Below are 17664 nucleotides of genomic sequence, written 5' to 3' on the forward strand. Positions count from 1 at the left end.
CAAGTTTCTCAAAGTATTTTGATGAAGACATGCTCAACATATATGCATTGCAAAAAGAATGACTTAAGACTCAAGCTCAAGCGTTTCTTCTCAAAGCATTTCAAAGTCTTGAAGATTGATTTTGATTCGATCAAAGTGTTAGGGTATTAAATTCTCATTCTCTCTATGATAATTCAAGTGCTCTAGTTTTTATCATTCATTCATGTGTTGGCTGCTTAGGTCTCTTAAACTTTTCTCTTGTGGCAGCCACCTTTATTTTGTAAATGCATTTTGCCAGCTGTGTGGTAATCGGTTACCAGCATTAAAGTAATCGATTATCAGTTATGCGTGCTGCTGTGCAAGGCAATTTTTAAAGCAAATAATCAATTACACCCTTTTGGTAATCGATTACACAATGCATTTTTTCAAATATTGTAACGTTGGCTCAGGTGTAACCAAATACACTATATTGGGTAATCGATTACCACTGAACCAGTGGCAGAAAATATTGCATTTTTTTCATGAAAATTTTCTATGGAGTGTGTTCTTGAACCATGACATCCTTTCATGTATCATAACCATTTAGAGAGGTATCTAAGGGTTATATATAACATATTTCTGCAGAATTTGAACACATCTCCTTTCTCACAAAATATTTTCAAACAATCTTCTTCATTCATCTTTTCAAATTTATTTCAAGTGTTCTTGATCAAATTTTCTGGTGAAACTATTTACAGAATTTTCATACACATTCATATAGTTTCATCCATACCACCATTAGAGCACTAGTTTGTCATAAAGAAGTTTGATTACTTTAAAGGAGAAGATCAATCAATAGATTGATAGATTATTTTCACTTGTCAAAAACTTGTAAAAAACTCATACTGTTGTTTTGTCCTTGTTGTCCAGGATTGTTGGAAACAAGAGGTTCATTAAAAGGGAGGATTGTTCTCTTTTTGAACTTAGTAAAAAATCCAAGAGGATTGTTCTTGGTGTGATTGTTAGTGTCTTCATAGAAAAACTAGGAAGAGTCTTGTAAAAGTCCTAACAATAGTAAAATCTCTTTGATGTTGAAAGGGGACTGGAGTACTCTCGATCTGTGTAGGGAACCAGGATATCTCTTCGTGTTCTTTATTTTTCCGCACTTTATCATTCATTGCTTAACCTAACCAGAAAAGAAAGAACAAATTTTTTCATAAAACCGGAAAAAATTTCAAAAAAACCTAATTCACCCCCTCTTAGATGCTACTCAACTAACACACATAATAATTTTACTTGTATTTGAATCCTTTTATCTCATTTTCACAACACACTTTTAAGACAACATCACATCGAGAGAAAGTACTGCTCATTAGTCACTCAGCTAGAGTGTTTATCGTAATTTGGTGGGGTTGTAAAGTAGATATGACACATCAACCTCAAATTACAATTGGCAGATCATTCTTTCCTTGCAATTTGCAGCCGTTTTACTCGTCAGGCTGGCATTGCCAGCAAGTTGATGAACAGATGATGATTTCAGCTAAGCTAATTCATTCAGATCAGATACACTCAACCGCACTTCAATTTAGTGATACACTACACTACACATTAATAAATAAAATAAAACAAAACGTTTCTAAAACAAGCTATAAATACCATATGCTAGCTACAATCTTTCACGCACAAACGCATATAGAATGGCCAACCAAACGAGAATTTTGTGTTGCGTTTTGTTAGTGTTGCTTCTAAGTGGTGGAAGTGAGACACGGCCTCTGAATCCAACAATGGTAAGTGATCATCACATGTTAGAAACTTCTAAATTGAGTTGGAATTCCATAGATTCAATTGCAGAAGAAAATGGTGGAAAACGAGATGAGCAAAGATTGAGTCCTGGTGGACCTGATGGCCATCATCATTAGTTACTTTCAAATTCATAAACCTCTGTATACTGTCAATGTCTTGTTGAAATTAATAATTGGTTTATGATGTCACTGTTGTGCACAATTTTCATGTAAATGATCGTGACTTGTTTTGCTATAGAATAATATACATATGATGCTAGAACGTTTTGTTGTACAAGTCCATGTCATGTAGCTTGTTTGAACTTGAATTACCTTTCTTTAGTCCAACAAAATTAACTCATTTCATTCTTGGTATTCATAACAAGGGTATGGATACAATTTGGAATAAAAGAAAAACGGTTGTCAACATGCATCTTCAACTCTTTTGGGTCACAGTTGACAACCGTATGCAAATGTACTTTAAAAGACAAAAAGAGGAGGTGACAATCCTATGAAAAACGGATAGGAGTAAAAAAAATTATGATTATATATTTAGAATTTAAGAAATCATTGAAGATATTTAAAGGGATTGAGAATCATTTTTAAATATTTTGGAGAGGTTGAGAAATATTTATGATAAGAAAATATGATTTATTTTTGGAAATTTGAGTTATTATTTTCTCATAACTCTTTTTTAATTGTTTGTAACTTTTGAAAGTATAGTGAATTAGAGAGTTGTCCTCTCCTTATAGTAGATCGTTTGATCGATAGAGGGTAAACAAGTTATTATGCTTCTTGTCTTTTATATTCTTTAAATTTGATGTGGATTTGCTTTCACTTTTTTTAGTTTATTGTGTTGCTTTACCGTTTCTTTTGGTTGTCATTGTTTTTTGTATTTCCAAATCAAATTCTTTGGTTTGGTTGAAACTAAAAGTAGTTCTTCTGAAATGCTTTGAATTGTTCTATCAATTTTTCACAACAAGTTGCACCCGCTGTGGGCACAAAGAGGTATTGCTTACAAGTGAGCATCATGGATAAATGGGAGATCGAGAAATTTTCCAAAGACAATGGTTTTGCAATGTGGAAAGTGATGATGCAAGCAATTTTAATTTAAGACAAGTGTATCAAAGCATTGAAGGGTGAGGCATGAATACTTGCATTCGTAATACAAGAAAAAACTACTGAGATCGTGGATAAGTCTAGGAGTGTCTTTATCTAGTGTATCAAGGGATAATTTCTAAGGGAAGTTGGAAGCGAGAAGATTGTGACTTCGATGTGGAAAAAACTTGAATTGTTGTATATGACCACGTCTTTGACTCGTAGGTGTGTGGAACAATGTTTTTCATGTTATTTAAAGAAGTGATCAAAGTTAAAGACTATCATGGTTTGATAATGACAACTTGTTTTCACTTGTGAAGATGAGACCTTTAATAAAACTTAATGCGTCAAGTCAAGCAAGTATGACAAGCGGTTCTACTAGACGAATTAGGGTTTTATGAACACTACAAACATCCTTTGATGATGACATTCAACTTGAAGTAACCTCAAGCCTCATCTCCAATAAGACACGATAAATTTCTTATATGATTAGTTCATTTAGCAGATCATGAAGTTTCAAAGTGTGAAACAGAGGAAATATGAAAGCTCACTCAGTCGTTGTTGAGTGAACCATGTTTTGTAAAAACACAAGGGAATTCTCGTAAATTAGTACGACTAAATCACACACGCACACACACAATAAAATATGTTTTAAATCCTTTATTTCTCAAATTAAACAACCCAAAAAAAAATTGTGGTCGCGCTAGTTGAATCAAGAACTGTCAAAATAGTTTGGACAATTTTTTTAAAATGTCCAATCGATTGGAACATTTATCTATTGATTTGATAAGTGAAAACATTGTCTATAAACCATTGTAATAACATCTTAATGAAGGGAAAATCTATCTATACATTCCTTCGATTTTAAGCATTTGTAATTGCTTATTTGAGGCTCATAATTGGTTGATGTAACACTCTCCTTTCCGACTCGAAAAATAATTAAATAAAACATATATAATACATAAATCCTTCAAGAAGGTACTACTCAAAAATCAACAAAACATACATGAACCACATAATTGAAAATTAAATCATTTGATACGAAGTGAATATTATAAAATACTTGGCATTAAAAAGCATCAACAACATTATTAGTTTGAAAATTGGTTCAACATTAAAATAAATGAAAAGATATAAAACATAGTCAAAATAAAAGAAAATCATGTTCCCCCGTGTTACATATTAGAGTGACTCCAACTATAAGATTTGATCGACAAGCAACTAAAGAGGCACAACACCATCCTTAACATCAAGCTCTTATTGAGGTACCCTATGTTTGTACTCCAGAGGAGAATAGACGCAACAACACAAAAAGGGGGTGAGAATACGTTCAAATAATAATTGGTGCACAAAAAAATAAGGGTAGATTCACACATTACAAATTATATGCATGTCAAACATGCACCACAATATCACATATTCATATTTCACCCATATCACAATCAATCATCAATCACAATGTTATTCATTACACTCAAAATCAAACAATCCATAAAAGAGTATTCAACAACACTCAAACATCTCATTTGGATAACAATTATGTAATGCAATGCAACATCAACTCAACTCATGCATGTGGTATCAACTTAACAAATGGTTCTTCATACGAATCGGGTCCCAACATCTGAACACGAAGCCCTAACAGCTGAGCTTTAAGCCCCAACATTTAGGCTTGGGACAAGTTAACGGTCCCAACATTTGAACATGTGACCTGCCTCTTTCACAACAAGAACAACATATGATGCATGGCAGATGACAACACAATGACAACAACACAACAACAAATATAACCACACATCTAACTGAAAATATTCATGTAACAACAAAAATATAATAATGAATACATCCCCAATACTGACTGTAAACAATCATGTATTCAATGAATCACCTGTATTTCTCACTCCAAACTACTTATCTCATCAATTCATTAGCAAGCATGTACAATAATTATTAAACTTGCATTTCACAACATATATTTACACATTGAACATACATCCACACATCACCCAAACATATCAATTTAGCTCATAAGTTTTTACTGTGATGTAGCTTTGTGCATTAGCTTTCCATTGCTTTAAATCGCACCTCATTTGGACTTACGAAACTAAAGTTATGGCAAAACAATCAATAAGAATATATGGTTCAGTTCAATAATTTTTCAAAAATTAACTGGCATCAATCGAGTGACACAAGATGTCAATCGATTGACATTAATCCCTTTTACATTATGCCTTTCCAAATTTTCACATTTTAGCTGCAAGCAATCGATTAATTCAGGGAATCAATCGATTGACATAGCTCAATTTTTCAGTTTATACACACATGCAATCGATTGACACAGGATGTCAATCGATTAACATCAACCCAAAATCCAAAAACCTTAGTATTTCACATATAACTTCATATTCCTCATCCTCTATCCTCATACATTATCCTAACCCTCATTATAACAATCAAATACATCGACTCCATATCCTACTATGATTAATAAATCAATTACTCACTGATTAAACATTGATCCATCACTTTTATCATGAATTGAATCATTTATGTTCATACCCTAAAGCACCCAATTGCAACATAAATTCATCATTTAATCAATTACTCATGAACATAAGGCAACATAGCATCAAACACAAATTTCACTTCAATTCATGGCATAAAAATAGAATCACGATCATCATTTATCATATTAAGATCAAACAATAGAGAAAGAAAATCCTATTGGAGGTTAAGAGAAATATATCTACTCTTTCATGATTAAGGCACCCTTAGATGAATAATTCCCCCTTATCTTATAAATTCAACAAAAGAAAACATGCGAACACTCATAAGGTTCCTTCTTCCTAAGCCCTAACTCTACAATGCTCTTGCTCTCCTCTTTTCTTTTCAGATACTAACATATGCTCTAAAACCCTTATTCCTTCCAATGCTCTAAATGTATATTAACCTAATTAGTTTCCTTATAATTATAATTTCCCAAACTAAACATAAGCCTCTCCCCACTAACTACCTAATTCTCTTAATTAACAAAACTTCTCGATCTTTTCATATTCTACCAATTTTCTATTAATTAATTAATTAATTAAATCCCACTGAAACTAATTAGTTAAGCACAATTCACCATAAATATTGACACCCTCCGAACACGTCATAAATCACATAAATCAATATTTGGAATAGAAGAAAAATGGTTGTTAACATGCATCTTCATCTTTTTTCATTCACTGTTGACAACCTTTTGCAAATGTAGTCTAAAAGACAGAGGGGGGAGGTGACGATCCTATAAAAAACTTAGAGAGGTAAGATTAAAAATTTCTATGATTATGTTTTTGGAATTTAAGAAAACATTCAAGTTATCTAAAGAGATTGAGAACCAATTTTAAATACTTTTAAGAGATTGAGAAATACTTAGGGTAGAAAATAGGATTTTCTTTTGGTAACTTGAGTTAATATTTTCTCATAACTCTTTTGTAATTGTTTTTAACTTTTGAAAGTATAGTGAATTATAGAGTTGTTCTCTCCTCTACAGTAGATCATTTGATCGATAGGGGTTAAACAAGTTATTATGTTTCTTGTCTTTTATATTCTTCAAATTTGATGTGGATTTGCTTTCACTTTTGTTGGGTTATTGTGTTGTTTTACCATTTCATTTGGATGTCATTGTTCTTTGTATCCACAAATCAAATTCTTTGGTTTGGTTAAAACTAAAATTAGTTCTTTTAAAAGGTTTTGAATTGTTCTATCAATTTTTGACAACAAGTTGCATCCACTGTGGGCACAAAGAGGTATTTCTTACAAGTGAGCATCATGGATAAATGGGAGATCAAGAAATTTTTCAAAGACAATGGTTTTGCATTGTGAAAAGTTATGATGCAAGCAATTTTAACTTAAGATAAGTGTATCAAAGCATTGAAGGGTGAGGCATCAATGCCTGCATGCTTACTACAAGAAAAAATATTGAGATTATGGATAAGTCTAGGAATGTATTTATCCAGTGTATCAAGGATAAATTTCTAAGGGAAGTCGTAAGCGAGAAGATTTCGACTTCGATGTGGAAAAAAATTGAATTATTGTATATGACCAAGTCTTTGACTCATAAGTGTGTGGAACCATGTTTTGCATGTTAATTAAAGAAGTGATCAATGCCAAAGACTATCATGGTTTGGTGATGACAACTTGAATGACAACTTGGAAATAACTTGGTTTAACTTGTGAAGATGAAACCTTTGATTAAACTTAACGCACCAAGTCAAGCAAGTATGAAAAGCGGTCAAAGATTCAAGCAGACGAGTTAGGGTTTGATGAACACTACAAACATCCTTGATGATGGCATTCAACTTGAAGTTACCTCAAGCCTCTTCTTCAAGAAGACTCAAGAAAGTTTTTATATGATTAGTTCATTTGGTAGGTCATGAAGTTTCAAAGTGTGAAAGAAAGGAAATATAAAAGCTCACCTAGTCGCTGCTGAGTGAACCATGTTTTGTAAAAACACAAGGGTATTCTCGTAAAGTAGTACAAATAAATCACACACACACAATGCAATATGTTTTAAAGCCTTTATTTATCAATGTAAACAACCCAAAAAAAAGTTTTGTAGTCGCGCTAGTTATATCAAGAATTATCAAAATAGTTTGGACAATTTTTTTGGAATGTCCAGACGATTGGAGCATTTATAAAAGATTGTGACAACATCTTAATGAAGGGCAGTATCTATGTATACATTCCTTCCATTTTAAGCATTTGCAATAAATTATTTAAGGCTCCTAATTGGTTTATGTAACACCCTACTTTCTGACTCGGTAAATTGTTAAATAAAACATATATAATACATAAATCCTTCAAGTAGGATGCTACTCAAAAATCAACAAAACATACATGAACCACGTAGTTGAAGATTAAATCATTTGATAAGAAGCGAATATTATAAAATACTTGGCATTAAAAAGCATCAACAACATTATTAGTTTAAAAAATGATTCAACATGAAAATAAATGAAAAGATATACAACATAGTCAGAATAAAAGAACATCATATTCCCCTCGTGTTACATATCAGAGTGACTCCAACTATAAGACTCAATTGAGAAGCAACTAAAGAGGCACAACACCATCTTCAACATCAAACTCTTACTAAGGCACCATATGTTTGTACTCCAGAGGATCATATATGCAATATCACAAATAGGGGATAAGAATATGTTCAAATAATAATCGGTGCACAAAATAATCAGGGTAGATTCATACATCGCGAATTATGTGCATGTCAGACATGCACCAAAATATCACGTATTCATATGTCACCCACATCAAAATCAATCATCAATCACAATGTTATTCATTACACTCAAAATAACACAATTCAAAAAAGATTATTCAACAACACTCAAGCATCTCATCTGCACAACAGTTATGTAATGCAATGCAACATCGACTCAACTCATGCATGTGGTACCAACCTAATAAATGGTTCTTCATACAAATCGGGACCCAACATCTAAATATTGAGCCCCAACAACTGAGATTTAAGCCCCAACATTTGGGCTTAGGACAAGTTAATGGTCCTAACATCTGAGCCTTTTACCTACCTTTTTCACAAAAACAACAACAACATATGATGCATGGCATATGACATTACAATGACAACAACACAATAACGAATACAACCCCACATATGAATGTAAATAATCATGTAACAACAACAACTTTAAAATGAATACAACTCCACTACTGACTGTAAGCAATCATGCATTCACTTTATCACCTGTAGTTCTCACTCAAAACTACTCTCATCAATTCATTAGCAAGCATGTACGATAATTCACATAATTAAAATTGCATTTCACAACATATAGTTACACATTGAACATACATCCACACATCACCTAAACATATAAATTCATCTCATAAGGCTTTACCATGAGATAGCTTTGTGCGTTAGCTTTCCAGTTCTTTAAATCTCACCTCATTTGGACTTACGAAACTAAAGTTATGACAATATAATCGGTAAGAACATATGGTTCAATTCAACAATTTTTCAAAACCTAACTGGCATCAATCGATTGACACAATATGTCAATTGATTGACATTAATCCCTTTTACATTATGCCTTTCCAAATTTTCACATTTTAGCTGCAAGCAATCGATTAATTCAGGGAATCAATCGATTGACATAGTTCAATTTTTCACTTCATACACACATGCAATCGATTGACACAGGATGTCAATCAATTGAGATCGGCCCTAAATCCAAAAATCCTATTATTTCACACGTAACTTCATATTCCTCATCCCATATCCCCTATACATCATCCCATCTCTCATTTTAACATTCAATACATCGACTTTATGTCCTACTATGATTAATACATCAATTACTCACTAATTAAACATTGATCCATCACTTTTATCATGAATTAACTCATTTATGTTCATACCCTAAAGCACCCAATTGCAACACAAAGTTATCATTTAATCAATTACTCATGAATATAAGGCAACATAGCATCGAACACAAGTTTCACATCAACGCATGGCATACAAATAGAATCACAATCATCATTTATCATATAAACATCAAATAATAGAGAAAGAAAGTTCTATTGGAGGTTAAGGGAAACATCTCTACTCTTTCATGATTAAGGCACCCTTAGATGAATAATCATCCCTTACCTTGTAAATTCAGCAAAAAAAAAAGAAGCAAACACTTATAAGGTTCCTTTCTCTTAAACCCTAGCTCTACAATGATCTTTCTCTCATGTTTTCTTTTCACATATTGGCATATGCTCTAAAACCCTTATTTCTTCTAATCCTCTAAATATGTATTAACCTAATTAATTTCCTTATAATAATTTTCGCCAACTAAATATAAGTCTCTTCCCACTAACTACCTATTCTCTTAACTTACAAAATTTGTCCAACTCTTCATATTCTACAAATTTTCTATTAATTAATTAAATCCCACCGAAACTAATTAATTAAGCACAATTTACCATAAACGTCGACACCCTCCGAACACGTCATAAATCACATAAATCAATATTTAAATAAATAAATTAAAATAAACGACTTATTAAATTGGGGTGTTACAATTCTCCCCCACTTAAAGAGTTCTTGTCCTAAAAACTTACCCGACGCAAAAAGCTCTTGATAAGATTCTCTCATTCTACTCTCAAGCTCTCACGCCACACTTCCATCAACAGGACCTCCCCAAATAAATTTCACTAAAGTGATCTCTTTGCTTCGCAAGTGCTTCACTTCATGATCCTCAATCCTCAATGACAAAGTCTTAACTGTCAAGTTCTCTCTAAGTTGCACATCGTCTAACTGGATAACATGATATGGATCATGAAACACATGAAACACATCATAAATATTAGAGAGATATGGTGGTAATGCAAATTGGTAGAACACCTCTCCCACCCTCTAAACAATCTGAAACAGACCAATGAAACACAACATAAGCTTATTAGACTTCAACCCACATCCGACACTAGTTATCAGAGTAACTATCAAGAATATATGATCTCCCTCCTAGAATCAAGTGTTTTCCTCCTCTTGTCATGATATCTCTTCTAACGACTCTATGAAGCTTACATATTCTTTTGGATCATCTTGATCTTCTAGGTAGTGTGTTGAACAATCTCAGGTCCCTGCATAACACTCTCACCATAATCATACCAACACAAAGGTATAATATACCTCATACCATATAAAGCTTCAAACGGTGTCATTCCAATACTATAATTGAAACGGTTATTGTAAGTAAAATCAACCATTTGTAAGTAATTGTCACGGTTACCTCCCTTCTCCTAAACACAAGCTCTTAGAAAATCCTTCAAAGACTGAATAGTCCTCTCCGTTTGTCCATTTGTCTGCGGATGATAAACAAAACTCAACTTCAGCTTAATACGCAACGCTTCCTATAAACTCTTCCAAAACCTCGACGTCAATCTCAGATCTCTATCAGAAACAACGATCGAAGTAATACCATGTATCATACCCTAAATTTTACCCTGAGTCATTTTCATTTGCATCAGGACGACATGATCATTCCAATCCATCATACATTACATCATTCATTTCATTACATTATTCAAAGATCTGGATGGGTGAAGAGTCATGAGTACTTAATTTCATATGTGTCTTTGAAAAGCATCATTATCTTTATGATTGAGTACTACATACAAATGGTCCATGATTGTTTGTATTTAATCCTTTATTCATAGTTCATTTGCACCATTGTCATCCATCATCATATTTTGGAATAAAGTTCATAAGTCAAAGTTTGACTCAACTGACATTTGTTGCTAGTTTATTTGCATTGTTTGAGGTTTGGCTTTCCTTTGCTTGAATAGTCAAATTAAAAAGTTAGTTGTTCCACTTTTGGGTCTTCATCATTTTTAAAGTCAATTTTTGTTTCATTATGCATCATTTCATTTATCCTGTTTTATTTATAATAAAAAAGGAGGTAAATGTTGATTTTTTATTGAAACGTCATTTTTCAAATTTAAATAAAATGATTCATTATTTTCAAACTCATTTTTATATTTTTTTATTGTCATTTGAGTTTTTAAGCCATATTCCAAAATCTTTTTTTAACCCATTGTTTCAATCCATTTTTGTGCATTTTCACATGAGACCACTTCACACCAAATTCATATTTTGCATGAACAGTAAAATATTACATCTAAGTTACATCCGAATTCATTTCATGACATTGAATTCAACATAGTGTGATCAATCAAGCCACAACAACTTCAACAAGAAAAGACATGTAGTTGAAGAAATGAACCCTAACATGTGTGTGTGTGTGTGCGTGTGTGCGTGTGTGTGTGTGTGTGTGTGTGTGTGTGTGTGTGTGTGTGAGAGAGAGAGAGAGAGAGAGAGAGAGAGAGAAAGGAATGTTAACTACTTTGATTTGATTTCAAGCCCCTTTACCATTTTCATTTTGGGGATCTCGATTCCTTAATCTTGAAGTTATTGATCCCTTTTCTAGGGTAAATTCAAAGAGCTCATAAGTTGTCATAAATTTCGTGTATCCTGGAAAGCAGGCTAATGTGTTGCTTCCTCCAAAAATCCTAATTCCTAGTATTTATCAAGAATATGTTGATTATATCTCAAATCCTATTGTTGTTTTAAGACCTATTAATAAGCCAAGAGATGGAAACACACACCACCAATGTACTGCATCTGAGAGCCATCATATTGAAGAGCAACCATCATGGTTTGATGGTCTCCTAAATGAGCTTGAAACCCTTTAACAAAAGGTTGTCATAGGCGTGCATCAAGTGATTATTTTTCATATATCGACACCCTTAATGTGATGAACATCAGTTATCCGGATCATGACAAGTATAAATATAAGAATTTATTATCTGTTTCGGCTTTGTCACCTCCAGATTTTGATCATAACAAAGATGTTAGCCATGTTCCCATGTAAGGTCATCTGCTTCTGAAACATTTACAAAACATTATAAACAAAAATTTATGCAACGATCGGCTTCGTAAGCTTTAGTACATATCTGAGCTAGAAAGAAATGTTCAATCTTTCTAGGCATAAGGGTCTGAAGTATCGGCTGAGCTTGTGTTTCTTAACTAGCATAATCTTATCCTGAGTATGGACAATAAAGCAACCAAACCCCAAAAGTCATCATAGAAAGCAAAATAAATATACTAATTATCAAAACCGTTAACTCTCCTAAACAGTTAGCTAATCTCTAACCACCATAATAACCTCTTCAATCTAACTAATAGAAAACTCATTGAAATTCATAACAAAAAACCAAATGAAATAAAATTTCAATAAAACCAAATGAAATACAATTTCAACAAAAAAATCAAATGAAATTTAATTTCAACAAAGACAAATTACAAACTAAATTCACTACAAATTCACTTCAAAGTTAATTTTAAAAAACACATTTCCACTTATTTTTGCCTCTAAAAAAATACAATCCCAAACAAATTGAAATCCAATCCCAACCTCTCTTAAACCTATATGGATCACAATCCAAAGACCATGAATCACTCAACCCTAAATGTTTTAACCACTCTAACTAACTTTCCCCCCTTTAATTCCCTCCGTTTAAATCATATTTAAACTTCACTTACCATCAGCATGAAGGACTAATCACAATTCACCAATTTTCATCTCTTAAGAAACTTCACACTTCACCATATTTTTCTATACATGGTATACCCCGCCAGGTAACCAAGAGGGCACTTCATGAATCACAATAGAATAAGAACATGCACACATATCATAAGCTAGATTTGATGAAAATCTAGTTTAATTCCCCATTAAAATCCTTTGTTGCCTATGAAGTAAGTTGGGATAACCATAGGTTTTCAAGATGGATCTTTTCCAATTAAATATGTTTCTTAACAAGTCTCCTTTAGATTCAGTTCCCTAGTAGGACATCTCCCCGATAAATAATCTCCCTAGTGAGTCTCATTGGAACTTTTTATCCCCCAGCAGATAATTTCCCTATGATTCACTTGTTCAAGAAACCTTTTCCCCAGTAAATTTCCCTTGTGAACAATTTCCCCGCAAGTATCTGTTTGTTTGCGCCTCAAGCATGTTACATTCAGTAAGCACTGACCCTAGTAATATTATTTTTGCCTCTCCCATGACAAGTTATTTTCTTCAAATTCCCAGCAAGCTTCTATGAAACACTACCCTCGGGTATATTCTCTAAAGGACTAATTCTTTTCAGATATCCAAGAAGTTTTCATGTTTCGTTCCCTAACCACAATTCCAAAGTCAGTGTAGGTATGAACCTCTTTTATCCTTTGTTGTGATACCAAAGTCATTGTTGGTATCGATTTCTTTAATCTTCTGTTACAATATCAATGTCAGTGTTGATATCGATTCTTTATCGTTTGTTATAATATCAAAGTCAGTGTTGATATTAGTTCTTTATCTTTTTTTACGATATAAAAGTTAGTGTTCATATCGGCTATTTACCTTCTGTCATGATATCAAAGTTAGTGTTGATATCGGCCCTTCATCTCTTGTCACGTTATTAAAGTCAATGTTGATATCGATTCTTTATCGTTTGTTACAATATCAAAGTCAATGTTGATATCAATTCTTTATCTTTTGTTATGATATCAAAGTCAGTGATGATATCAGCCATTTACCTTCTGTTACAATATAAAAGTCAATATTGATATCGGCCCTTTATCACTTTTTACGACATCAAAGCCAGTGTAGATATCGACTCTTTATCTTTTGTTACGATATCAAAGTCAGTGTTGATATCATCTATTTATCTTTTGTTACGATATTAAAGTTAATGTTGATATCGGTTATTTATCTCTTGTTAAGATATCATATTCATTGTTGATATCGGTTCTTTATCTTTTGTCACGATATCAAAGTCATTGTTGATACCGACTCTTTATTGCTTGTTACGATATCAAAGTCAGTGTTGATATTAGCTCTTTAAACTTTGTTGCGATATCAAAGTCTGTATTGATATCAATTATTTATCTTTTGTCACGATATCAAAGCCAGTGTTGATATTGACTCTTTATCTCTTATTATGATATCAAAGTTAATGTTGATATCGTCTATTTATCTTTTGTTACGATATTAAAGTCAATGTTGATATCGGCTCTTTATCTATTGGTACGTTATTAAGTTCAGTGTTGATATCGGCTCTTTATCGTTAGTTACGATATCAATCAATGTTGATATCAGTTCTTTATCTTTTGTTACAATATTAATGTCAGTGTTGATATTAGTTATTTATCTATTTTTACGGTATAAAATTCAGTGTTGATATGGTCTCTTTATCTTTTGTTACGATGTCAAAGTCATTGTTGATATTGGTTCTTTATCTTTTGTTACAATATCAAAATCAGTATTGATATCGGCTCTTTTTCTCATTTCAGTCTAAGTCTGAACACACAATTTGACGGTAATTCTCTCTCTATGGAAATAATTATTACACCAAAGTGGGATAGTAAGAACAAAAAACCTACGAATAGGCAACAAGTGTTCATATCTCCAGCAAAATAAAATCTCCAGGAATTCACAATATCTTACCTCATTTCATCATATTGAGTCTGCTTTCTATTTCACATCCGCAGCAAGATAAAATCTCAATAAGCACATACAAAAGCATAGCATTTCATTACACTCCACCTCTTTCAAATGACAAAATTTGGGTCTTCTACATATTTAAATACCTTCCACCATGATCATATGAAAAATATCATTCTTCATATCCTTTATTTCAAGATAATTAAATATGGGGCAACTGTCATACCATAAATTTTACCCAGATTCTTTTTCATCTGCATCAGCATGACATGATCATTCCATTTAATCATACATTCCAACATTCATTTCATTACATTATTTAGATATCTGGATGGGTGTAGAGTCAAGAGTACTTAATTTCATGTGTGCCTTTGAAAAGCATCATTATTTTTATGATTGAGTACTACATGCAAATGTTCCAAGAGTTAATTGTTTTTATTTAATCCTCTATTTATAGTTCATCTGCACCATTGTTATCCATCAACATATTTTTTAATAAAGGTCAAAAGTCAAAGTTTGACTATGCTGACATTTGTTGCTAGTTCATTTGCCTTGTTTGACGCTTAGATTCCCTTTCTTGGATAGTCAAATTAAAAAGTCAATTGTGCCACTTTGGGTCTTCATCAATTTTAAAGTCAATTTTCGTTTCATTATGCATCATTTCATTTATCCCATTTTATTTAAAAAGAGGTAAATGTATAACAAAATTATTTAAAAGTCATTTTTCAAAATTAAATAAAGTGATTCATTATTTTCAAACTCTTTTTTAGATTTTCATATTGTCATGTGAGTTTTAAATCATTTTCCAAAATAATTTTTAAGCCATTATTTCAAGCCATTTCTATGCATTTTCAAATGACACCACTTCATGGCAAATTCACATTTTTGCATTAACAGTAAAACATTGCATCTAAGTTACATCCAAATTCACATCATCACATTGAATTAAACATAGTGTGATCAATCAAGCTACAACAACTTCAACAAGAAGAAACAGGTAGTTGAAGAAATGAACCCTAACATGTGTTGTGTGTGTGTGTGTGTGTGTGTGAGAGAGAGAGAGAGAGAGAGAGAGTTAACGACGTTGCTTTGATTTCAAGCCCCTTTACCATTTTCATTTTGGGATCTCGAATCTTTAATCTCCAAAGTTATTGATCCCTATTTTAGGGCAAATTCAAAGAGCTCATCAGCTATCATAAATTTTGTGTATCCTGGAAAGGAGGCTTTTGCTTTGCTTCCTCCCAAAAGCCAAATTCCTAGTATTTCTCAAGCATATGTTGATACCGTCTCAAATCCTACCGTTGGTTCAAGACCTGTTAATAAGCCAAAACAAGGAAACACACACCACCAATGTACTTCATGTGAGAGCCATCTTATTGAAGAGCAACCATCATGGTTCAACGATCTCCTAAATGAGCCTGAAACACCTTTATGAAAAGGTGGTCATAGGCGTCCATCAAGTGATTATTTTTCATATGTCGACACTATTAATGTGTCGAACACCTGTTATGCGGATTGTGACGAGTATAAATTTAAGAATTTCTTATTTATTCCGGCTTGGTCACCTCCAGATTTTTATCGTAACAAAGATGCTCGCCATGTTCCCATGGATTCATAAATGAATGCAGCAAAATAGAAAAATAGATCATGGGACTCTCTTTCAAACATGAGTGGTGCTTCATCTGGAAAAGACATTGTAGCTTTTCAGAGATTAGGAACACCAACCCCATGAACACTGTATGAACCAGATTGGATCCTACCACCTGTAAATGATAATATTGACTCACAAGACATTAGATAATCTTTTGAAATAAAGGATGGTTTACACGAAAGTCTTTTGTGTCCGAAATGGATACAAATGTTCTAAACAACAATTTTCTCAATGATCATGGATTCGTAAACTTCAGTACATATCCGATATGGAAAGTAATGTCCAGTTTTTACATGCAGAAGGGTCTAAAGTACAGGTTGAGCTTAAGTTTCTTAACTAGCATAATCTTATCCTGAATATGGAGAATAAACCAACTAAACCCCAAAACTCTTCATAAAAAGCAAAATAAATATTTTAATTATCAAAACCATTAACTCTCTTAAACAATTAGCTAATCTCTAACCACCATAACAACCTCTTCAAGCTAACTAATACGAAACTCATTGAAATTCACAACAAAAAAGCAAGAGATATGCAATATCAATAAAACCAAATGAAATTCAAGTTCAATAAAAAACCAAATGAAATTTAATTTCAAATATCACAAATCACAAACTAAATTCACTACAAATTCACTTCAAAGTTAATTTTAACAAAACATATTTCCACTTATTTTTTCCTCTAAACTAACACAATCCCAAATGAATTGAAATTCAATCTCAACCTCTCTAAAATCTATCACATGGGTCATAATCCCAAGGCCATGAATCACTCAACCCTAAATGTTTTAACCACTCTAACTAATATTCCCTCCTTCACTTCCCTCCATTTAATCCTATTTAAACTTCACTCACCATCACCATGAAGGACTAATCACAATTCACCAATTTTCACCTCCTAACAAACTTCACACTTCACCACCTTTTTCATTATTCAATCTTCATCTCCTTCATTTTCATCTTCATCGCATCTTCTTATCCATAACCAAACCTTGAATCTTCATCACCTTTAATCTTCATGACTTTAAATCTTCATCACCTTCAAACCTCCACTACCATAAACACCTTCAAACCACCACCATAACCAACTTAAAACCACCATAATTGATTTAGTTCACCACTCT

At 32.6% G+C, this 17664-nt stretch overlaps 1 pseudogene; it reads left to right on the forward strand.

Annotated features, from left to right (window-relative positions):
• Positions 1–12163: 12163 nt before the first annotated feature.
• On the forward strand, positions 12164–16938 carry LOC127102936 (uncharacterized protein At4g06598-like; annotated as a pseudogene).
• The last annotated feature ends 726 nt before the right edge of the window (positions 16939–17664 follow it).

The sequence above is a fragment of the Lathyrus oleraceus genome, chromosome 7 (assembly GCF_024323335.1).
Source record: "Lathyrus oleraceus cultivar Zhongwan6 chromosome 7, CAAS_Psat_ZW6_1.0, whole genome shotgun sequence".
Lineage (NCBI taxonomy): Eukaryota > Viridiplantae > Streptophyta > Magnoliopsida > Fabales > Fabaceae > Lathyrus > Lathyrus oleraceus.